The sequence below is a fragment of the Bemisia tabaci genome, chromosome 7, assembly GCF_918797505.1.
Source record: "Bemisia tabaci chromosome 7, PGI_BMITA_v3".
NCBI lineage: Eukaryota > Metazoa > Arthropoda > Insecta > Hemiptera > Aleyrodidae > Bemisia > Bemisia tabaci.
In genome coordinates this window covers 48,608,637-48,633,694 of record NC_092799.1, presented here as the reverse complement: position 1 = coordinate 48,633,694, position 25,058 = coordinate 48,608,637, and the positions used below count along the sequence as shown (strand labels likewise).

The following is a 25,058-nucleotide window of genomic DNA, read 5'->3' as shown; positions in this document are numbered from 1 at the left end:
TTTATGAAACTCGGGGATTTCATTCATATGCGGCTTAAATGAAACCTTATGATAAGACAAGCCTCCGGTATAAATTTTAGCTTGAGTATGCGTCTGGTTTCCAATGTACAGCGTTGCAAAGTTTGCATATTTAAGCTTTAAAAGTTCGCATATTTTCAAATATCTTACTTTAAAGAACAACTCCATCCGGTATAATATGTTATTTTGTGACATTTTACCTACAGTCAGTCTTATCTTTAAATCCATATTCCTATTGATACGGTAATACTGCTGATTCTCTTGATACAACGTTGCAAAGTTGACAACAAAGACCTATAAAAATTGCTCATTTTTGTAAGTTTCTGAATGAAAAAAACGAACTTATTGATCACCAAAAGATCTGTGGATGGTGTTTAGATGTAATTTTATAGTATGAGAAGTATTCAGTATAGGCCTCACTGCGAGCGTAAGTACAGATTTAATGATACAGCGTTGCTAAGTTTATACATTTGAGCTTTAAAAATGTAATAAAAAAAGTTAAAAAATTCCTTTTAATAGCAATTTTTCCTTTTAATAAAATTTAATATTTCTAAGTTCCGCGTTCAAAAAGCGACTTTCGTAGATCTTCTTTAGAATTTGAAGCATAAAATCTACCAAATGTGTAATTTGTAGCTCTATGTTTGTATTTCAACAGGGATAATTTGATTGGTGGCGATACAGCCTTGCCAAGCTAACAACTTTAAACTCTCGAAGTTATTATTTATGCTAGTTCAAGAGAACATCAATGGGTGTCATACCTCATATCAAGGAAAAATGTCAAGGGCTGATGTTAGTTCCAAGTGAAGATTGGTATTCGCAAAAGTACTATTGCTAAGTTTATTAAGACTTCTTCTCAAACGATAAATAATAAAATTACTTTAAAATAAACATGTCTCCAATAATTGATACTTAATTTTGTTTTTTTATTTTATTTTACTTTTTAATTTTTATTTTATTTTATTTTAATTTCTTAATTTTTTTTCAATATTTTTAATTTTTTTAATTTTTTTCAATATTTTTAATTTTTTAAAATTTTTTTTTCAATATTTTTATTTTTTTAAATTTTTTTTTCAATATTTTTAATTTTTTTAAATTTTTTTTTCAATATTTTTAATTTTTTAAATTTCTTTTTAAAAACAGTGGGGGCACTCTATTTTGCAAGGCATAATAAATGTATTCTCTAGATCAAGATTTATTTGAACTTAAAAAACTCGACAAATTCCGTATTCTTTGTTTATTTTTTCATTTTACTTAAAAACAGGTCAAATTGGCAACTATGGCGAGGCATGATTCATTGGATTTTGAAAGCAACGCTGATGCTGAGTATTTCATCGAGCATGGCAAAGTCTCTTGAATTTTATTTCGAAATTAGATAATTATTGGAAGTATCCTAATTTTAATATTATTTTATGATTAAACGCTGAGAGAAAAAAAGGAAAAATAGGCAACAGTGTCATTTCTTACACCAACTGTCACTTAGAACTACCTAGAGTCCTTGTATTTTGCTTTACAATATCGAAACATGTTTGATCGAAGTTGTCTCTAATAAGAAAACAAGAGAAAATACAATTTCAGAGATTTATGATGTAAACTGTGCAATGCTGTGTTACTTTAAATCATTGTAACCTTTTATCAATGCAACTATGCATCCACGAGTACCACTTGGGGTTAATTTTATCCCTCAAAATGCAGTTTGATATTCACTAAAATTGGTTTTTAAACAAGAAACTTAGAAATATGGGCATTTTTAAAGCTCAGAAAGGTAAACTTGCAACGTTGCACTACCAAAACAGGGGTCATGCATGAGCTAAAACTTTTAATGGAGGCTTTTTTTATCATTATGCTTCTTTTACGCTTGGTTTTAGATTGTAAAGTTCACTCTAATGTTGGTTTTAGGAAAATAATATTTGAAAATATGAGGGTTTTTAAAGCTTAAATATGCAAACTTTGCAACGCTGTATCTCCGAAACGAGATGTATACTCAAGCTAAAATTTTTACTGGGGTCTTAGGTCATCATATGGTTTCGTTTAGGCTACATTTGAATGAAATCCCCGAGTTTCAGAAAAGGGGCCAAAAAAGGCCCTTTTTTTGGGAGGCTCTTTGGAAGAGAGATCATGCGACGTGGTGCTGTTATCAGGACTTTGTCTGCGGCCTGATCGTTGGAATTTCGTCGTTCCTCTAACATAAAGGCGTATCTCTATTTCCATTCTCCAAAAGAGCTCCGGAAAGCGAAGAGTGTACTGGGAACAAGACTCACGTGGAAATTAAGGTACGCTTTTTCGTCAGAGGAGCAACGATTTATATATACGATAGCCGCGCGACAAGACATCAAAAGTCTATATCTTACACTGAGAAGATAGGGCTGTGTGTTGTCTTAGCTTGGCAACAAAGTCATAATAGTTTTCAAAAATAAGGCTACCGGTGACCAATTCGACGGTGTAAGTCGGCAATCACATAACTCGGTTTGCGACGTCGCAGACTTCCCGTCATACTTTATTTTTTAAACGGAAAACTGCTCGACGGCAATTCTTTAAAACTGTCGTGATTTTTCTTCTCTGTGCGAAGAAAATTCTGCAAATACTCCGAGGAATGATGTCAATTTGTTCTCCCTTAAAGAAATAACCTAGAGGCGAAGATTTTTAGACACCGCAAACGAGATATGTGATTGCCGACTTAGACCGTCGAATTGTAGTAATATTGGCAGTAAATCGATTTACAATTCTTTCTATACCTTTTGAGGGGGTTTAGCCTCTGGATTTCTGGTTTTTAGATGCTGCACAGATTCGTTCGTATACTATCGTGGTAGAGCTTGCTTTACATTTCACTTATTACGGCACTTAAAAGCTCATGCTCATGAGAGTCGTTAGTGCGTGAGTTGAGTGAGGAGCGTGCATCATAAGTCACCTTCTTTCTTGCTCTTACGGTGCCTGGTTTCCCAAATTTGGTCATCGCGGGAAAAAACACCACTGACTGGTACAAGCCTTCATACGGGCGGTTTCAAAGTCGTTGACCACTTTGGCTCTGTACATGCGTAAATTTATCTCAACTTGGCTCACAATATCCTGCGAACTGGAGTAAACAGGACACACCGGTCAGTTCTGTCACCGTTCCAAACCCAACGGCTAGTTTTTAAAACGACGTAACTTGAGACCGGGGTTGTAGAATTATTATTCGGGGGAATCGGCTCTACACAGACTGATCAAGTTTTCAGAGAAATATTCAGTAGCATAAATACAAAAATTAAGGGAAGGATACAGGGTTCAAATGGGTACTCCGCCTCAGAGTTTTTGAATTGCACGGTGATAAATCCAAACTGAATTCAAATCAAATCCAATAGAATTGAACAACTTGTAATTTAATGACAAAAATAAGCGTGCCTAGTTTTTTCACTTAATTTTTCCGTTCTAGAAAATATAATTGATTTTTAATATACTTCAGCTTGCATGTTTATTTTATTTCGTTCCCCCGCCCTGTACCTAAACTAAAAAGGTTCTCGACGGCATAAGTCCGCAATGACATATCTCGTTTGCGGAGTCTGAAAATATCTACCTCTGTGTTATTTTTTTAAAGAAGAGCAAATTGACATCATTCCTTGAATTTTATGCAGAATTTTCTTCCCACAGAGAAGAAAAAACACAGCAATTTTAAAGAATTGCCGTTGAGTAGTTTTCCGTTTAAAAATAAAGTGTGACAGAAAGTATGCGACGTCGCAAGCCGAGTTATGTGATTGCCGAGTTACACCGTCGATATTTTCCCTTGCATTATAGTAAAAACTGGAGCAGAAAGTCAAGAATGATGGCACGCGGCAGTCCTACAGCATTACTACAAGCTTGTAATAGGCGCCATATGGCGCGTTTCATGCCAACTAACCGACTGGGACTGCACTGCATTTGGCGCCATGCGTGAAGTATTTCAGAGGTCTTGCAGGCGCTAATATACGTTTAACGCCGGCTGCACTCTGTTTAGCGCGATTATTTGAACTCGTGTTAGAATAATCGCGGCATCGAAAAATGGAGCTAAAAGGCCCATGTCGTGTCTCAACGCCGTATGAGCATTACGTCGCAAACCGAGCTATGCGATTGCTGACTTACACCGTCGATATACATTTTCCTGTATCTCTTGCATGCAACAGACCCAACCGTATCATTCTTACGGTCCTCAACTAAACAGCACACTCCTTCTCCATCACCCGTCTCAGCGGGCTGATTATTGAAATCGATGGACAAAGCTCTAGACAAAGAGGGCAAAGAGAATATTGAGCGATCCTATTGGGGGAAGTGGTTAGTTATGATTAACACAGTAAGTGAGTAATAGACTAACTAACGGCAACCCATGGAGGATCCTATAATTGGCTCATCATTTTCTTCCTTAGTCTATACAATCATCCGTTTCGACCTATAGGATGGCTCCATTTTCCCTTTATACTATTTGAATCAGTGAAAACGAAAACACACCAACTCGAAAATGCTCAATTTTCATGAAAGACAATCAATTTTAATAAAAGTCATTGAAGTTAGGGCATCTGTTCAAACTCGGACCTTTATAATGTCTTTGTGTGACCTTGTGTGTTTGGTACTTGTCTTTCGACACCAAAAGTACTTGTCTTCCGACATCAAAAATATTTTTCTTAGACTAAATTTTACACTTACTGTACAGTTTTTTGAGTGTCTTGATTATTTTCATTTTTTCGAGTTGGTGTGTTTCATCCTCACAGATTCATTTGTCTATTGCTTTGAATGTGTTTCAATAATCAGTCCGCTGGTTCTTTTCAGCAGAAGCACGTCATTATCGCCCTTAAAGTGGGCAACGGCGGAGCGGGAATAAGCCGTTTCCGAAACGAAGCGTTCCTGTGGGAGCTCCTCCTTTGCGGGAGATTTAAGCCCCGATGCAAGATTGTGAGTGCATTAAAGGGAAGTGTTGCGGGCCGGGACGGGAAGGAGCTGGAGCACGCCGCTGCGTCGGTTCCAGGAGGAGAGCCATAAAAATAATTCACGAGTAATGATAGACTGGTAAGTGGATGCCGGCCATCGTAAACAACATGCTCAACCGCCGCGCCGCGCCGTCGCACTCGAGGCTCGTCCTCCGTCAATCCCAGAAAATTCTTCTCCACATCAAACGATTCTTACTTTCTCGCTCACTGGAAAAAAAACACATTGGATCTAGAGTCCAGACTCTTAAAAACATCGACAAGAAAAAATACTCTTGATTCAATCAGATTTAAGCTTAAATCAAGAACCAAGCCTCTTAATTTGAGCGGATTTCCTTTTGATTTAAGCTTAAATCTGATTGAATCAAGAGGATTTTTTCTTGTCAATGTTTTCAAGAGTCTGGACTCTAGATCCAATGTGTTTTTTTTTCCAGTGCTCCCTTCGCGGATAGAGGAAGTATTGCCATCGTCCAAGGAAAAAAAAAGAAAAAAAAACGTTAAAATTTCATCAGTTCTGGGCGTTTTTAGATGCCTGGAGTCAAAATAACCATCCTTGAAAAAATGTGTATCCGTCCGGCAGGCGTCCCCAAATCTGTGTACAGCCATGTCTCAGAATCTGTTTGTTCAAATTCAGTCAAAATTTGCATGGAAGACCATGTCTATGGTCTCCTTGTGCACGTCAAGTGACTTTGGGGTGCGCCAAAATTTTTTCTTTTGTCCCTCAAAACTGGACCGCTTTAAGCAAAGAGGAACCAAGCCACACAACTATTGCCAAATATAAAGGGGACATTTAATAGTTTGAATGAAAACGGTTCTGCGGATTTTTGTTTAATTTTCAGTGAATTTTTTGCACAGTGCGAAGCGAATTATTCAAAATTTTCCGAGGAATCCGCACGATCGTTCACCTGTAAAAAAATGAAAATTGCCCAGTTAAATTAAATTTGGCAATAGCTGATCTGGCTTGGTTCCTTTCTGCTGAACACGGTCCAACTAAGCTTATTGTTTTAAAATAGTTTGGAGACCTTGCTTTAACGATCGATGTAAGCGAGTGGAGCGAAAGTTAAAGTCAGAAATCAACGCAAATAGAGGATTTTCACGGGGAAAAAAATTGCTGCATCTGAAAGTGTTTTATGAGCTTTTTTTGATTTTTTTCATTGTAGGAAAATCGATTTGAAAGGGAAAACTGCCAACTTGTGACGTTACCAGGTGGCATTTTGTGTTTAAGCACATGTATTCTAGCGGATTAGGTAATTTGGTCATAACTCCTGTAACCATTTTTCTCTTTAAAAACCAAGGATATCATCATACTCCGACCTCTTCATAAGCATGAAATTCACCAAGTTTCAGACACCGTATTCTACATTTTCACCAAACGATGGTTGATGAGCAACTGTTTGAGCGAATAATCCGCCCGATGAAGGATAGCAGGATTTCTGCAAAATCACAGGCAAAGATACGTGGTTTTGCACTTTGGCCATCGATTTGGCTTATTACAAATAAAACCTTAAAAACTGCATCTGCACTGAAAACATAACTCTGGGCGTGGAAACGGGCGATACTTACGGGCTGTATAGACATACCGATCATGCTCCGGGCTCAGAGGCCAAAAGTTCCGGTTGTAGCACCCGGAGCAGTTGAAATTACGGCTCTAGAACCCAGAACTGTCGGCTTCTGAGCCCGGAACGGACGGTATGTCTAAATAGCCCGTAACTTTGTTTCAGTGTACCAGCATACTCTTTTAACCTTGCCTAATCTGAGCATCGACTTCCGAAAGCAACTTTTACACTCCTATAGGGAAGACAGCGGTGAGAGGTCTCTAAAATATAATGTCCTTGCCAACGTTCAAGGATTTTTTTCCCCGCGTGGATAGAAAAACACCGCCGGAAAACCTCGTCCTAAACGTGGAACTTGCGAGCCCACAGCTCGACGAGCTTCATTCACCTCACGTCGCAAGCATCTCATGAAACTCCTCTACCTCCCCCACCCCCTACCTTCCTCACCTCCTCTACCACCCCCGAACCCCCTCACCACCTCCCTGCCCGTGAATCCACTCACCCCCGCCCCTGCGCGTTGAAAAAAATCACGCGAATTAAATGAATGTAATTATTGCGTTAAAGCGGCGAGCATGGAGCCGGAGGATCTTTGCCTCTTGGGTCGTGACGGAGTCCCCGATCCCGGAATAAAGTTTTATTGGTCCCTCTTATCTTGAATTTTGAGCGCGGGGTGGACCGTGTCCTGCCCGCGAACCTAGCGCCTTCCCGGGACGGGAGTCCTGTCAATGGTCCCATTGTCCCCGCCACTTAACGCTCCATTCCCGCCTAACAGCAATCCGATACCCTCTTTCCCGCGGGTGGACATTGTCAAACCGTCGCGGGATATCACTCCAGCTCCAATATGCCCAGTGCTCCCATCCCGGGTCCGTTAAAAATTCCGGGATTCGGAACTTTCTTGTTCCGATTTCTCCCACCCCGTGACCGTCAAAATTTCCGGGATTCTTTTAAGATTTTTTCAAAAGTCCTGGAAAATGCAAAAGATCCGGAATATTTCGAGAACTTCAAAAGTTCCGGGAAAAATTCAGAGAAAACTTAAAAAATCCGAAATTCGGTACTAGATCCGGGAGTTAGGAGCACTGAACATACCGGGAGATGGAAAAGTAGAGGGCTGATTTGACCCTTACATCTTTCCGAAGGAAATGGTCAGAGCCCAAATCTTTTTGGTTAACAGTCGACTGCAAGTTGAGGAACCAAACCTCTAAATCTGACTTTCAGTCAGGAAACTGTATTCTAAACTCAGGCTGTACGAAAATTGAGCTTTCATTACAGCAGGGTCGAGCCACCTTTAGTTTCTCATCGGTGCGAATCATGAACCAGCGGTCGAATAACGAAATCAACATCCTGGCCTCAACTTGCAGCCGACCGCAATCCTGACAACAAAATTCCGGCCCAGGACTGTATGCAGTGAAATTATGAAATAGGGCTTTTGCACCCAAGAGATGTAGCTGATTTAGTTGATTCAATGCGGGTGAAATTACTTGAAAGATGCTTATCTTTAGTTAAACAAGAGACGCTTGGAGATCTTCCATGCAATTTGGCATCAGGGTGTATTCTCTCGCGGTTACTTTGATGGTTGCATCGGTTTACAAGTGCCCGCGCTTGTACACAAAGCACAAAGCGTCTTTAAAACTTACGACCGAGGTGCAAATTTCCTCCCCGCAATTTTATTTGCTTTGTGGAAAGGTTTTTTAAAAGGTCGAGTCTAAGGCCAGGTTGGTGTAAACATTATGGTTAACCTATCCCACGGAATGTTGCCAACATGCCGTTACGAAATAACCTCTAAAACAAAATATATGGAAAATATAGAGGCCTGTGATTTTTTTAGGCTTGTGGGCCTGAAGACAAGGTGTGAACTAAAGCACTACACAGCATATGTATTATGTTCTAAATTCACGCGGAAAATACGGCAAGTCTGGAATTTCACTCTGAAAACAAGATATAAGTGTTTGCAATCAACATGGGTTAAATGACTACTTAAAAATGACGCCATTTTTATAATCTGACTTCCGCTTGATTTGTATTTAAAATACTTGCTGCATGGTAAAGTCGTAGAATGGCAATACCTCGTTTAGAAGTTGCTCTCCGAACAACGTTTTCTTCGTTTTCTACGTCAGATTTTGATGAGAAAACTCACAAGGGGTTTTTTTTTTTTGGGGGGGGGGGACGGGTATTTCATATACCTTTTCTTGTAGCCTATTGTGCTTGAAAATAATGGGTTTTGAGTAAGCATTTTCCCGGAGCATTCCACTTGAGGGAAAATTAATACGAACGCTCATTTTTTGTCCCACTGAAAGTAAGGTTCTCATTTCTGACCGTCCACGGATAAGAGAGTTTATTCCAAGAATATTCGAAGTAAAGTTACTATAATATCAGGGCATAAGTCTACAAAAGAGTTCAGTTCTAAAAAAATTTTGGAAGAAAATTTCTAAGGAAATTTACAGCTAAACTAGACTTTACCTATTGGCTAACAAGGTGGAGAAATGATGCTGGGTCCACACCATTTCGCAGGGAAAACAAAGCCAAGAAATTCCAACCATGTTTGGAATTTCTTGGCTCTGTTGGCTCTGTTTTCCCCGCGAAATGGTGTGGACCCAGCACCATTTCTCTACCTTGTAACATACAGTTCGGGCCATTTTATAGTGTTTTTTTCCTATTGACTAAATTTAGCTGCTATTTAGCTGTTTGAAGATTTCCTTTAAAAATAATAGCTTAGAGATTAAAATGCATTTAAATTCTGATGCAACAATTTTCAAGGTTCGCTCCTTTTTCTCGTGGTTGATTTGCATCATTATTTCTCGACTTTATACTAATTCTCTTGCATACACGCAGTTAGGCCTGGAACGGCGCGGCGCAGAGAGCAATGATGACGAGGACTTGAGATGAAAAGTAGCTCTTGGCGCGGCGCGATGCGGCGCCAATATTAGCGCCTACAAGACTGCATGAATACTTCACGCATTGCGCCAAACCCAGTGCGGTCAGCGCGAAACGCATAGCGCCTACAAGACTGCATAAATACTACACGCATTGCGTGAAACACAATGCGTTTAGCTGCACAGCGGTCGGCGTGAAACGCATAGCGCCTGTTAATCTGTTTTCAGGCGAACAGTTGAAAACGACACATTACTTGCGAGAAGATCACGACCCTGTACCACGCACACGAGTTTAAACGGAGCCACCAAGTTTACCATTACAAGGAGGCACGCAGTGAAAATGACTGTGTTACGCAGTAGCAATCCTTGAGAGTTGGCAGCACTGGGTATTCAGCTTAGTTAAATAATCTATGTCGATCGATTCTCGGTGAAGCAGGCTGCCAAACCAAGAATCAAAGCCTCCAAATTTCCTTATTTTTTCTGTTTCGGCTCAAGAAAGCAGGAAAGACTAAGCAATTTGATACAACTCTGTAAGCATCTTTCATAAAAACTAAAGGTCATTAATTTCAAAGGTGGGTACTTTGCATTTCAGCTCCCTTTACGATACCAATTCCATTACGGCAGCTCTTTCAAGCAAAGGGTTTTCCGAGAGAGGTTTACTGTTTTATAAATAATTTAAATTCCCTTCCCGTGTCCTTTGCAAAGGAGATGCAAGTTTTGTGGTATTCACCTTCGCGTTTTTTACTTTGTGCGATTACACTTTCAGCACTTTCCTCTCTGTTCAATGCTGTACAGAGGCCACTGTTGCCGCTTCAGGTTGAAAAACTGAATTATCCGTGCATTAGCTTGCATTTTTATTCCCAAATTGCATTATTATGTCGACAGTGAAACTCTCAGGCACAAATTTCGTTTGACGGGTTTTAAAATCTCCACTTTCATTTTCCCTTTTTAAAGGAGAGCAACGCAAGAAACGCAAGGATTTGGAGTGGGTTCCTCCAGCGGGCTGATTGTTGAAATTGATAGACAGCAAGTGATAGACAAACAAAACATGGAGAGTACAGAGCGATCCTATTGACTGAAATGGTTGATTCCTGTAGAATAAAGGAGAAAATGATGGACTAACTATAGGGTCTCTCGTTGGTTGCCCTTAGTTAATCTAATATCTACCCTTATTGTCTATTGCAACCGCTCGCTCCCACCAATAGGATCTCTCCATGCCCATTTTGACTGCTGTGTCTATAGCTTTGTCTATCAATTTTAAAAATCATCCCATAGGTAGGCGCCGTAAACAGCATCCAGCCAGAGGGTCGATAAATTACATACAAAAAAGATGGAGAAAAGATGTCAGCTTCCGGGAAATTTCTACCTTGGCAGAGTTTAATGGCGGTTGGGAGCCATAAAGTGCCCTAGCGTATTATAATAGCGACTATTACAAGCACAAATTAACATCATTCCTTGAACTTTTTACAGAATTTTCTTCGCACGGAGGAGAAAAATCAAAGAAATGTTTAAACATTGACGTTGAGTACAGTATGGGGATAGCCGAAGTTATTTCCTTTGTATTCTATCCATGCGGCAACTATGGTAAAGAAAAACCTTCCTCGGCAAAGAGGTAAGAACGGAGGAAAGCAGCTTAGCCACGCAGCCTTTCAACCTCAAAAATCAACGCGATCTTCGCCAGAGTGCGCTTTTCCAAAATCATAACGACAACGCTGGGGGGGGGGGGGGGGGGGCGCATTCAAATACGCTGTCTCCGAAACAGGAACTCGGTCCCCATTTCGTAGCCGAAGCCGCTCGAAGTTGAGGGCGGAGGGGGATGGAAAAAGATTAAGCAGCAACAAGTGCTATTTAAAAGAGACTCACCGGTTCCGTGGTCGGTGTGCAGATGGCGCTGCTGTTGCGTCGGCAAATTGAGTTCCTGTCAACAGAAATTGCAAAGCGAGTTAGTAGCGTAGGTGGCAGAGCTCATCGCTCGAATATTGATTCGAGGTGGCTTCGGTTGCTTTTGTTCGGTTCGAGAAACTCACGGAAGGAGGCCAAGATATTCAACTTGCAGATGCAACATTCATCGGATTGGAAAGTATTAAACGGAGAAGTAACGAGAATGAAGAGCAAGGAGCATTAATAGACTCGTTTAGAGAAGCGGAAATTTTCTGAAGTATTTGTTCCTGCCCGACAGGAGACGTCTGAAAATTATAGATACAAGGAGGAAAACAGGGCCAAGACTGTGTTACGGGGCGATATGACGGAAAGGAAAAGGCTAAAATTTAGCGACTGGCCGGTGCACAACGGATCGAGTCGATGGGAGAGGTTGGACGAAATTTGGAAACCTTAAAAGTTCATCATTCCGTTCATACAAAAATTCAAGGTTCTAAAAGTGGCTCCATTGGTTTCCTCATGAAATTATCTACTAGAAGCACTCCTTAAAATTTGAAATATGACAATTTAAACATCAAAATTTGCAGTTTTAGTTAACAATTTTATGTCCGACCTCTTTTATTGACTCGATCCACTGCGCGGTGCTTGAAAAAACGAACATCGTTACTGAAAGTATCTTATTTTGAGGAACGTTAATGAGTTACGGTTGAAGCGTGGACGCAGCACTATTTTACCATTATGTTACTCAAAGTTCGAGCCCCATTTTTAGCTTCTTTAATCTTGGTTGTTCTTAAATTTGGTTTAGATGTGTAAATTCGTTTCTTGATTAAGTTCACAAAGCATACAAATTTAATTGACAGAACCCTCTGATTTTTTTAAAAAAAAAAAAAAAAATTCCACACTTAATAACTAAACTAAGTAACTAATACGTTAAAAAAATTAAAGGAACAATACTCGCAGAACAGATAAAAGCATGGTATTTGTATTTGCATTCTTGTATTTTAGCCTTGTTTACCCATTTTATTGTGTTTGTTTTACGCGTCGAAGTGAAAGACACTCCAAATCCCATTTCTGCAAGGTATTCACTAAGAGCGTTGACGATACGACAGCGTCGAAAATGTTCAGGCCTGCGAGGCCTTTCAATTTACCGTTGAACTTGTTTAATCAATTAGGCATTATACTGCCGTGCTGAGGTAAAACGCCGTATCAACATTCGAGAGTTGTCAAATTTCCTTCGATAAAATGTTTATTTTTGAGGGAAGATATGAATATTTTTCCTTGAAATTTTCAGGGACTTGAGGTGATATTCCGAACAAAATTATCTGAGAAATTGGAAGGAAATTATGCATGAGTTTACCGGGAAATTCGTGTTTTATCAAAGGAACTTTGGCAAGGCCGGAAGGTTCATACGACGTTTTTCCTTAGCACGGCATTATAGTCGTAATTGGTCGCAATTACGAGGCCATCGCACGTCGGTAATCGGAAAAGCGCGATGATTCCGGGAACCCGGACGAGGGACGACGCGGAACTAGACGGCCGTGCTAAGGAAAAACGTCGTATGAGCCTTCAGGCGTTGCCAAATTTCCCTTGATAAAACATGGATTTTCTGGTAAACTTAGGAATATTTTCCTACCAACAATTCAGATAATTTTGTTCGCAATTTCACCGAAAGTTTCTGAAAATTTCAAGGAAAAATATTTGTAACATGCATTCCTCAAAATATGTATTTTATCGGAGGAAATTTGACAACTCTCGAATGTTCATACGGCGTTCTTCCTTAGAACGGCAGTAGGGTCACGGGCTTTAAAAACAAATGCAAGCCCATTTCCAGTATGGTAAGATTCACACGCCGTTTCCCGGAAACCTGATCGACCCTGGTCCCCCTGAAGCGACTGCCGGCGATCTAATTAGATTCCCGCGTCGAGGTGTTGCAAAATCAAAAAGGTTCTACAAAAGCGTCTTTTTAATTTCTAAATTTACCTGTGGAAGTGCAGTTTTGCGACAATGGCGCTTTTCAGTTGGGTGTATTTATGCTAAAAGGAACTATGTGATGATGAATGAAATCAAAATGAACTATGTGATCCACGCAAACTCTATGCTCATAATTCCTTTTGAGTTGATTCATTTTCACATAGTTCCTTCCGATATAAATGTACCATTAATTTAAGACGGTGTTAATGAAATTATTTCCTTACCTTGGTTTCAGGACATTTTGTCAACGATTTTTTGTCCGCGCACCTTTTTTGTCCAGTGGTTTACGCCCACGCGTAAAATAAGCAAGGGTGACATGATCCAAGCGTTATATTTTAGTCGGTATGTCAAATTATATTGACAAGACGGAAATGAGAAATTGAGAGAGAAGGAGGTGTTGTTATGGTTGCTCATTTTCTAAATGAAATGTTATTACTTTCTCCTTTTGAATCATCTTTTTAAATTCTCATTGGTGAATATTTGGTTTTATTTCTATCCTTAAAATATTCGATGTACAACATACCTTATATATGCATAGGTATTTTTTTTTTATTTTTTTAATTTTTTCTTTACGAAATTATCACTTCATTTTGAAAACATTTAAATTTTTAAAACGTGACAAATATTTGTAAAACCTTTTCCAAGCGACATTAATCTAAACGGGCCGCAGTTGTGCCGACAGGAACTGCAAAAATGAATAAAAGAGGGAAAAAAAACTGAGAAGCACGCAATCTTTAGTTTTCACCCATGTGTACATCGATCTTTTAGAGTCAAATACGTCAAATTTTGAGCGTTTGGTTGCGCATACACCTCGCTGCAGCATAGTAAAAGCACAACATGTAAAAGAAAAAATTAAAGTGCTTTGGAAACCATTAAATTTGACACGGAACCACCAATATTTAAATAACACACATTATATTATTATTCTCCTTTGATAAATTGAAACATATTTTTTTCCCATCAATTTAAATGAGAATAATCAATGCAGAGTGTGCAAACATTTCAAAATCATGAGTTAAAAAACGCTGACTATGCGAGTATAAATATTACAGCTCAACAGAGCGGAGCGGCGTGCTGCCAGCGCGAGAGGCTCACTGGCGCCTACAAACCTAAGCGGATACTTCACGCATTGCACGATGCTTGAAGTATCCACTTAGGTTTGTAGGCGCTAATGCGCGTTTGCGCTGGCCGACCGCCAGGCGTGCGGCGGCGCCTGAAGCAACTATTACACAACAGAGGTGTTGCACGGTATTATACGAAATTGAACGTATTAAGAATGGCAGGCATCCTCTAAAAGTACAGATCTTTCCTCGCAAAATAAATCAAGATACTTATCGTACACTGGAAAAATCTAAGGGCCTTTAAGCTGAGGCAAATATAGAGGTATATACGGTTCAGGTAAAACAAAATGGGAAAATCTTGAAAGATAATTAAGTCCTGTTACACCAAAGAGGTGTAGAGAGTTTTAGTGAATTTTGTCTCATGGAATTTACGCTCCCCCATTTTTACCAAAACTCTCAACTATACATTATTCTCCAATGGACCAAACAGACAAAACAAAAAAACAAGCAAACCCTCACTCTTCCAAGACATTTTACATTTTCATCCAAAAACGTCGTGAGCAATTGTCGTTTGTATTTACATGTGGGTAAATTAACGTTGGGTCTCAACTGGCACGAGGACCAAAACTCCCGTGCCGAAAAAACGCGAGGACGTAAATTACTGGAAAAAATGGGTGCGCGGACAAAAAATCGTTGACGAAATGTCCTATAACCCTTACCTTCCTCACAGCACAGAAACACTAATTGTAAGAGTTAGGCTAGCAAAAACTGGGCAACCTGAAATTTTTTTAAGAAAGAATTTAATTTGGTTGATATTTAATTTAATCGATATATAAGTCAAATGAGAGCCCTTTTTTGCCGCAAAGGCACATTTGAAGTGCCTTTGCGACCAACTGCATCATTTTTCTCACTCGCAATGAAGACAAAGAAAACGCTTTAGATACGCAGTTCTGGAGCTCTTAGGTAGTTATTATCCCTAATCGACTGTTTATATGCGAATTTACCATGGGTTCATAAATTACGGAACTCTCCAGAAGGGACAAGAAAAATGTCATGCTCATGTTTTTCAAGTGTCCACCCTTAATGGCATGGTGGTACTTATTCGTAAAACAAAATTTTTTGGATTTTTCATAAATTGAACTTTTTGTCTGTGGCACAATCTTACAAATGTTTATCAAGGTTTTAATTTTTGAAACAAATTATCATTAAAAATTTGAAATGTTGAGGAAGGTTTTCACTCTAATGCTTTCACGAAAGCTGCAGCGTAGATTAATGTCCCCCGGAATCCGAAACCCAAAATTAAATCATGGCATAGAGGGTTAGGGATAGGGACCACATCACGACAGCGTTACGAGGGGAGGGGGTTTCAAAAATGTCGAAAAAGCGCGCCACGTCATTTATGAACGATCCTGGAACAATTAAAAATGGACATATTTTTGCCGAACGGAACTATGTGTATCATGACATGAGCCCTGACAGCCTGACACCCATTAGAATATATGCACGTCTTGCAATAGTTCCGTTTGACAGAAATACGTCCAAATAAGGATACACATGAAGGCGCTCTGGAGAGATTACCATACCACCTTGGAAGTTAATTGAAGTTATTTTACCGGAAAACGCATTAGAACTATGTATTTTAGCATTGATGTTCATGAGGATGAGGCAGAAATAGTGGTTCCTCATCGCAAAATGAATACGTTTTGTTGCAAAAATGAGGACCTTGAAGAAACTTCAAGGACGGTCAATCTCGAGCTACACAGAGAAAAAAACTTCGTGCGTGGGACCCGAAGTTCAGGTCATATGGATCTCTAAAGTTTTCAGATTGAGCATCTGAACACTTAAGGTCCAGCTGCTGAGGTTTGGATCACACATCTGAACCTTCAGTTCTTACATCTGAAGTACTTCGGTTTTCACATCCGAAAAACTTCAGTTCTTACATCCGAAAAACTTCAGTTCTCACATCTGAAGTACTCCAGATGTAAGAACTTAAGTTTCAGAAGTGTGATCCGAACCTCGAGAGCTAGACCTAAAGTGTTCAGATGCTCAATCCGAAAACTTCAGAGATCCATACCACCTAAACTTCGGGTCCCACGCACGAGGTTTTTTTCTCCGTGTAAAGTGAGAACAAGAGCCAGATTTTAAAATACAAACACTCATTCTCTCCCTTTACGAAGACACGGGAGTGGGATCCGAAGGAAAAGGAAATATATTTCAACAAGTAAATCTGCGTGTCAGGATTAGGGAATCAATTTTCCATTCGGCGAAAGTCCCACCGCTCGGCGTCTCGCGGGTGGCGAGGGGAAGGGGGGGGGAGAAGAAAGTTGGAAAATAATGAAGGCCCGCGAGTCCGGGAGTAAAACATCAATGATGCGGTGAAAAATTAAGAATGTCGGGGGACGGCGGATAAGTAATGGATTGTCGGCGAACTGCGTCGCTCCTACGACATAAAGACGTATCTCGATTGCCACATGAGACCCGAAAAGCACGGATGAAAATGTAAAATAGGGTTCACGTGGAAAATGAGGTACGCCCTTGCGTCGATTTCAACGCAGAGGGCGCGAGACGGGCGGAAAAATGCCCCTCTCGGAGCAGGAATCTCCGATTGTTGGCTCATTTGGTTGCTCCTCTAACGTGAAGGCGTATCCAGATTTTCTCGTGAGCCCTGTTCTCCGTATAACTCTATGCTTTCAGGGGCTCGTGTAGAAATGTAGATACGCCCTTTATGTCAGAAGGGCGGCGCTTTTTCAAACGAGGGATCGTTATAGCAGGAGGTATGAGCCCTGGATCAAATCAAATTTTAACAAATCCGCGCTCGCAGTCATCGTTACCGATAGCTCTCGCGTCTCCATCCTTCGGGCTGATTATTGAAACCGATAGGCAAAGCGATAGATAAAGAAGACAAGAAGAAAATTGAGTGATCCTGTTGGTGGAAGCAGGTGGTTGCGATAGACTAAGAAGGGAGGAATAGACTAACATAGATATGAATTTTTGTGGAGCAGCCCGAGACAATGCTCACAGGAGAAAAACAAGGGGATTATGAATTATTGAAAATAATTATGAAAATAATTCTGATTATTGAAATTGATGGGCATAACGATAGACAATGAGGACAAGGTGAAAATTGAGTGATCTTGTCGATGAGATCAGGTGGGTCTGATAGACTAAGAAGGTGAGGAATAGACGAACATAGAAATATATTTTTATGAAGCAGCTTGAGAAAATGGTTACAGGAGAAATACAAGGGGAAAAACGGGAATCGGGACTAAAATAAAACAATAAAACACCCGAGACGTTTCCACTCAAAACTGAGTAATTTTCAGTCGGGATAATACAATAAAAATTTTAAAAAAATTGATGGAAAACCCTAAGACCTACATGTTGATGGCCGAGATCCGAGAAAAACCAACTAGACTAACCGAGGACAACTCGCTTCTTCTAAACATAGAGATCTTATAGTTAGTCCATAATTTTCTCCTCTGTGAAAAAAATTATCCGTTTCAACCAATGGGTTTGCTTCGTTATCCTTTTGAATTCTCTGTCTGACTTTGTCTATCAATTTTAATAATCAGCCAGCTGAACAGAATAATGCCTTCAAACTTTCGATGTATAGCTCATCTGGGTTATGAAAAATATACTCACAGAATTCATTTTCTGTGAAAATATTGCTAATATTTCTACTAAAAAAGGAAGATATAAGAAGAATTTAGGCAATGTCTGAAGTAGTTAGGCTGATTCTCATTAAATCTTCAAATTAATTCATTTCGTTTTAAATTTCAAATTTTAAAAGTTTATTTTCTTCATGAGTAAAATGTTCTTTGAAAAATTCTATGGCGGGTTCAAAAATACAGCTGCGTTGAGAATTTCTCTGGTTAAAATTTGACGAGAGCAAACTGGACATTCAGTCCCAGATCATGGAGATGAAAACTAAATCAGCTATTGAACCTTGACAAAAGGTAACACGTTGAATATGTTCACTTGAAAAGTCCCTAAAAAGGTCGTAATATGTAACCATACTTGAAGCCACTTTGATAAGAACGCCTTGATGCAACTATAAGTGCTCAGGGGATGACCGTGTTGCTTACCTAATAAATGAAGGCGTTTTAGCTTTTTTGCCCTCTCAGTTTTAATAGCCCTCGGTGCTTAGGATACGTTTGAGCAGTAGCGATTTTGCAAGTTTTCAACACTGTTTTCCTTCCATTTAATTCCATTGAAAATATCGATTTTGGGTGGGGGAAGCTGCCTTTCCAAGAATCGATTGTTACACGTACACTGAGAAGCAGACAAAAATAATATGGCCAACTCGCTGGAGTCGCCCCTGCGTTTGAGTAAATTATGTCGGAGGAAAAAAACTGGTTCAGAAAACACAAGATTTGACCGAGAGAGAGTGCGGCGTACAACACCTTCTGAATTTCGGTCTATTGGGTGGGCAACACTGCGGAACGTCGAGAGGAGAGGCTCAAATGATGGCGAGAGATTAATGAAGCGGAATATGGTTTGGGAGGGGTGATTCTAGGGGGGTGCTATTCTGTAGCGCCCTCAAGACAATGACCCTCTACCACACTTCAAATTGCCCGTAATAATCATGCATAAGAGCTACTGGAAAAACGTGCTGTCTCTATCGATTCCTAGGGGAGGATGTCTTTGTTAATCGGGGAGAGACGATATTGATGTGTTGTATCTGTTTAAACCTAACTGGACAGCACAAAGATGAACCTTTTACAGTTTGATTACATGTTGCAATAAGGGATCACTATTTTTGGCTTATTTGAGAAACGACATAAATTGCATTAGTTTCCCTGGACAGATACGCGATTTCATGGATGAACGATAAGTTTTAGTTTCTGATACAAATTTTAGTCTAGTTTATGATTAGACCTTGATTGCAACAAACTCATCCAAAAAGAGTATCTTAACAGGGTTCAATCAATCCAAAAAGTGTTGGTTCCAAGAAAAGCTACGCCATGATATCTCAGTTTCCCTCAAACTTCAACCAGCAAGGGGAAAATCTCACTTGCAAAGTTGGGAAAAATATTGAGTTAGTCAATACTAATCACAGTACCAACTAAGAGTCCTCGTGGAGTCCCAGGAACGACTTCAAAAGAAGAAGAAGAGGAAATTTTGTTGTGTTTTTAACGGGAAAAAGCCCAGAAATTTCATTCCTGCGATTGAACTTGGGAAAAATCCCATGAAACGCCCCGAGGAGACAAGGCGCCAACGAAATATGTAGGACTTTTCAGTTGAGCTTTTAGGCCAGGCCAAACTCTGACTACGAAAAGTTAGCATAACCAATCATTTGATAAAAAAATATATCCCAAGATGCCGATCTTCCCTTAGGTAGGAGGTCCCTATTTGTAGGGAAACTATGAATTAACGTATGAATGAATTTATCTCGCGACAAAAATATAAAGAAGGTTGAATCGGCAACTAGGATTTGGAAACTCGATTGAGATGCAGCATGCAAAGTGCAATGGTGTGCCAAATCTGGTACCTTGATAACATCCGCCGCTGCCAACCACCTTGGGACAGGTCGTGACTCCCTGTGCAGCGCCGATGATTCATCCGGCATTGGTCAACGGTGCATTATCCATCGATAAGTTTCGGGACACCACTCAACGGTGAATCATCCATGGATTCCTTTTCACCTCTAATATGATATTTTATTTCGACCCCTCGAAAGGCGTGAGATAATGTGGATTGCATTTTGCAAAAAGGAAGCAAGAGCATTCCAATGTTGCTAAGATTGTGTATCTTATATTCATTCAATAAAATTACTGAATTATGTAAAAAATTAAATTTACGAAGGTAATTTTCACCTTTAAGTTATAGTTTACTGGGAGTAAAGATGAAATTAGTTTAGATAATCTTTATGTATTTGCAAGGTAGTCAAAGTTGCACAATCTTAGCGACATTGGAATGCTCTCGGTTCCTTCTTGCAAAATGCAATCCATGTGTTCTAGAGTACTTTCAGGGAGAGTATGGACAATTCGAAAATTTGCAGGTCAGGTTTGATCAGGTCATGCAGCTCTTGGGGTCCAAAAAGGCAGCGAATCTATGAGCTCGAAGTATCCAGTGGTACTAATTCAAACTCCGAGAGTAGATACACTGGTCATTTACAAACGAACGTATACAATTTTGATTTCGCATACATTTCCTTAGTTTCATCCTTAAAAACACCGGGTTACAGTGCGCTGTCGGCCCTATTGATCAATCTTTCAAATGCATAGGTTGGCAGCGGCACTTTTCTAGTGATTTTCGTTTTTCACGTTGTCACCCTTTTGGGCCCTAAGAGCTGTAAAAATCGAGGTGTCCATACTCTCCCTATAAAGGTGCTCTAATGTGTTCGCATCGAGAGCACACCATGACAAAAACTGGGCCAATCTGGGCCATGGTTCTTTGGCGGTAAAATTTTCAAAATTTCGAACGCAAATGAAAATTTAGTTATTATCTCTCTATGTTACACATCGACGTTGAAACCATCAGACCACGTATCTCATTTGCGGCTTTTAAAAATCTCCGTTCCCATTTTATTTTTTTGAAGGAGGACAAATCAATATCATTTCTCAAAATTTTCACATGCAGAGTTTTCTTAGCATTGAGAGGAAAAAACAGGGAAATTACGCCCGAATATTTCGACAAGATATGGATCAATGACAATTTAAAGTTTCCAATTGAAAAAAATCACAGATTCGATGAAAATATATATTCGCGAAGTTGTTATCATACGTCATATAAGCAGGCTCATTATGTTACACTTCAACTGTATGTCATCATTCTGTTGCCTTGAAAATGAACTGATTTGCTCACTCTTCCAACTTACCGCTCTATCTCTTTGGGAAACAGGATGCTATTTTCCGTAAAAAACAAGCAATATAAAAATCAGAAATGAATTTTCCTACCCAGCTGGGCGAGAATATTGTTTCCCTGATTTTTTCCCCTCGCACTTAGATCCCTGTTCCTGCGAACAGTCACAAAATTATTTACAATTTTTCCAGTATGAATATACGCGGAACTGTTCAAACTAACTGCTCTGTTTTTCAGTTTGCACTGATTCCTACCTCGGTCAGTTGCATGCTCATTTTCTCGTTTTAATTTTTACATTTTTTAGCTTCTGTTCCAGTTGAGAATGGGCATGTAATTGGCCCGAAACGTCCTGGCTGTTTTATGTCTCCTCTAACCTTGTATACCCATTTGTTTTTTGTATTTTAGTGTGTTTTTATTGTTCAAACTAACTTTCATACCATATCTTTCTTTTTTCGGTCCTAAAAATTATGACAGCTTTGATGCACCCAGAATGTGTAGGTGTGTGTGGTGTAGTTACATCCAAGGAAAGATCCCCTCATTTTTCCCCTGAAAATACGCCTAGATCTTTGCGCGCTTCACAATTTATATCATATTCATTTCTGCATGTTGCGACGGAAGAAGCGAATATGCTCGCTCCCAACTTCAAAGAAACGCACGATTTAATATTCATCGCGGAGACCGTGCACAAATTTACATGGAGCCACGTATGAATTTAAATTAAAGCTAGAAAAGAAGCGTTTGCACGTGGAAAGTCGAGAAGAGTCTTGCGAACTATCCCTCGCGTATTTCCTTCTCTTTAAACCCATTCTCCTTGGCTGCTCTTTGTCCCGGCGGGAAAACAGAAAAGCCAATTGGACCGCAAATGACGCGATGCGGCCCTCGCGAAAAGAATACGGTCGCTTAAATTTTAGCGCGCCGAGTCCGGGAGAAAAATGAATTCGAAGCCATTAGTGACAAGTATCGGCAATTAAGGCGGATATTCATTTCGCGAGGCGCATTACGCCGTCAACAGGGGAATTTTAAATTTCGGAGAACGAGCCCGCGCGGAGAAGAGGACCCACGTAATTTTCTATCGCCTGCAAAACACCGTATGAGCCTTCAAACGGTGCCGGGTTTCCTTTGATAAAATCAAAAATTTCTCGGAAAATTATGAATATTTCTTTTCCGATTGTTTTGAGAATCATATTCGCAGTTCATTATGTATGAGAACCTCCAGGAAAAGTATTCCGAACTTTCTTCTTCTTCTTTCTTCTCCTTTGACTGGGGCGTCAGCCCTGCCTTTCTCCATCCATTACCGCCTTTTGCACTTAAATAATAGATCAAATTGATAAAAACGTATAAAATTGATAAAAATAAGTGATAAAAATGATAAAATTGATAAGAAAAGTGATAAGAAGTCGATACAAGTGGTAGATTATGAAAAATGTATAAATTTTATAAAATTAATAGAAATCGTATTCAACCTAACGGAGAGTTGTCAAGAACATAAAAAAAAACATTAATTCAATTTTCCTCTTCTCTTTCTTCTCCTTTGACTGGGGCATAAACCCTGCGTGTCTCCATCCATGATCGTCTTTTGGACTTTAAGAATAGATCAACTTGATAAAAACTTATAAAATTAATAAAAAAAAAAAAAGTGATGAAAATGATAAAATTGATGAGGATGGTACGAAAATTGATGAAAATTGATAAGAAGTTGATACAAGTGGTAAATAGTGAAAATGTATAAATTGTATAAAAATCGATAAAATTAACAGAAATCGTGTTCATTCTGAGCGCTGTCAAAATTTAAAACATAAAAAACATTTATTCATCTTGTAAGGATGAGACGAGAGCCATCTTTTGGATAGTCCGCGATGGTTTCCTAATTATTTTTGAAAATAAAAATTTGATCGGAGAACATTCGGCAACACCCGAGTAAGGCGTTGATACGGCGTTGTTGCTTAAGCATGGGAGTTCACCCCTGGTCGGCAGATCGTAAATATCGCGCGGAAAACATTTGCTGGCCTGCGGGCGTTTTTCTCCTTTCTTTTTGCGGCTTTTCCGGTGCAATTTATTTACTTTGTCAGCCGGGAATTCTGTTATAGGTGGAGGTTTTTTTCTCTCTCCTTTTGTTCGCTCGTCCACGGCGATCCTGTCTAGCGACGGTAATTATTTTCCTGGCAGATTAAACTTTGTACAGGCTCCTTTTATTCCATGTTATTAAGTAGATTAAAATTTCTTCCCGGGTCTCTTTTCTTTTCGCCATCTCCTCCCGGCCGTGGTTCGTTTTCAATTCACTTTGTGCTACCGTAAGCACAGCTCTGCTTGGCGGGTTGCATCACAGAGCCCCACTTCTGAGTCCGGTTTAAAGTTTTTAACCTCATTTCCGACGGATTACTTTTAACTCCCTGCCCTACTGTGAGGGAAAAACGCCGTACGAACCTTCGTACGTTGCCGAATTTATTTTCTTAAATACAAATTTTTAGGCAATTTTTGAATATTTTCCGTATAGTTTTTCAAAGAATTTTCTTCGCAATGTGATCCAAAATATCAGAGGATTTCAAGTAGAAATATTAATTATTTTTCTGGAATATTAATAATTTAAGAAGAAAACTGTGGCAACTCTCGGATGTTTACAGGGCGATTTACCTTAACACGGGAGTATACTTACCACCACCCCCTCCCCCCTTGCTACCGTCTTTCGCTGTTGTAAAGCTTTTCCCATGAAAATCCTCGACCTTTTGCTTTAATCGTAATGATCTCCGGTCAGTTTCAACGTTTACGAGTAAGAGACTCTTGACTGACCGGCCGCGGGAATAAAAAGCCTCAGAAGTATTTTTTTTAGCAAAATTAATTCTTCCACGTTGGCTCAAAAATTGGAATTTGAATTTTCGACGAAAAATGCTTCGATCTTTCAAAGTGATCCTTGACCTTTTTCTCTAGTCGTAATGGTCTCTGGACAATTACAGTATTCACGAGTAAGAAACTTTTCAGGTTGTATTCACAATTGTTCTTTAAACAGCTCCTTAAAGGGTCTCGGTGGTAAATTTTCTAATTAAGAGCGGTTAAAGGTTGCCTTGAATGTAGCGTCATAAAAAGAACACTTTTTGCAAACCTCGAAAAATTCAAAGCATATGTTCTGCTACTGGATCCATACGAGAGATTACAATGATTTGGTGGTAAAAAAGTACAGAATACAAAAAAAAAAATTAATCGCAAGTTTTGTAAATTTTTGTTTGTTCGATATTTGGTGACAACTTTAACAAAAATTTACAAAACTCGCCATGTGGCCTTTGCTATCATAGAGTCGGACCATATCACTGTCACTCAAATCATACTTTTTTTGCTCAAAGCTTATTGAAATAATCCTTCACAGTACACTTGAATAGGTCTCTAAGGACTCAACAAATTTTGTTCGACTAAAATCGCATCTTCACTTCTCACCAGTTATTTACCTTTCCTATAAATTTGGATATTTTTTGGAACGGGGCATCATCCGTAGTGAGAATTTTAGTCTACCAAACGGCCTTCATTTTGCAATTAGAAACTACAATTTGTGGCTCATCTGTGACCACGCTTTCGGAAAACTAATGGCCCGCACGTTGTTTCTAAATTGAGCCAGAAATTTAGGGGCTCGGAAGAAAAGACGCATGAGTGCAGTTTTTGAAAAAAAATTGAGCTATTGATGACATCAAGTAAAACTAGTCTTGATGCATATCCTGTGCAAAAGTCGCTCCCAAATTCCAAATTTCAAGCATCAAAAAGTCAGTTTGAACTTTCTATCCACCATTAGGATCCATGCAATTTCAAAACTTCAAACGCGTGTTTCCCGAAAAGTCAAAAACTGCACTTATGCGCCTTGTCCTTCAAGCCCCTCAATCGGACGTATTTCTGCCGAACGGAACTATGTCAATTAAGACATGAGACCTGAGACCCAAATGAATGCTTGCAGAAAATGACTCACGTCGTTGTGCACAATACGTTGGCAGAAAT

At 39.5% G+C, this 25,058-nt stretch overlaps 1 protein-coding gene across 7 annotated transcripts in view; it reads right to left on the bottom strand.

Moving 5' to 3' along the window:
• Positions 1 to 25,058, bottom strand: part of LOC109030130 (Crustacean cardioactive peptide receptor) — a 538,683-nt gene that overhangs the window by 158,174 nt on the left and 355,451 nt on the right. For all 7 annotated transcript variants that reach the window (XM_072302110.1, XM_072302109.1, XM_072302111.1 and 4 more), the window contains one exon: positions 11,233 to 11,287. The gene's annotated coding sequence lies outside the window, so the exon portion shown is untranslated. The remainder of the gene's footprint in view (positions 1 to 11,232; positions 11,288 to 25,058) is intronic.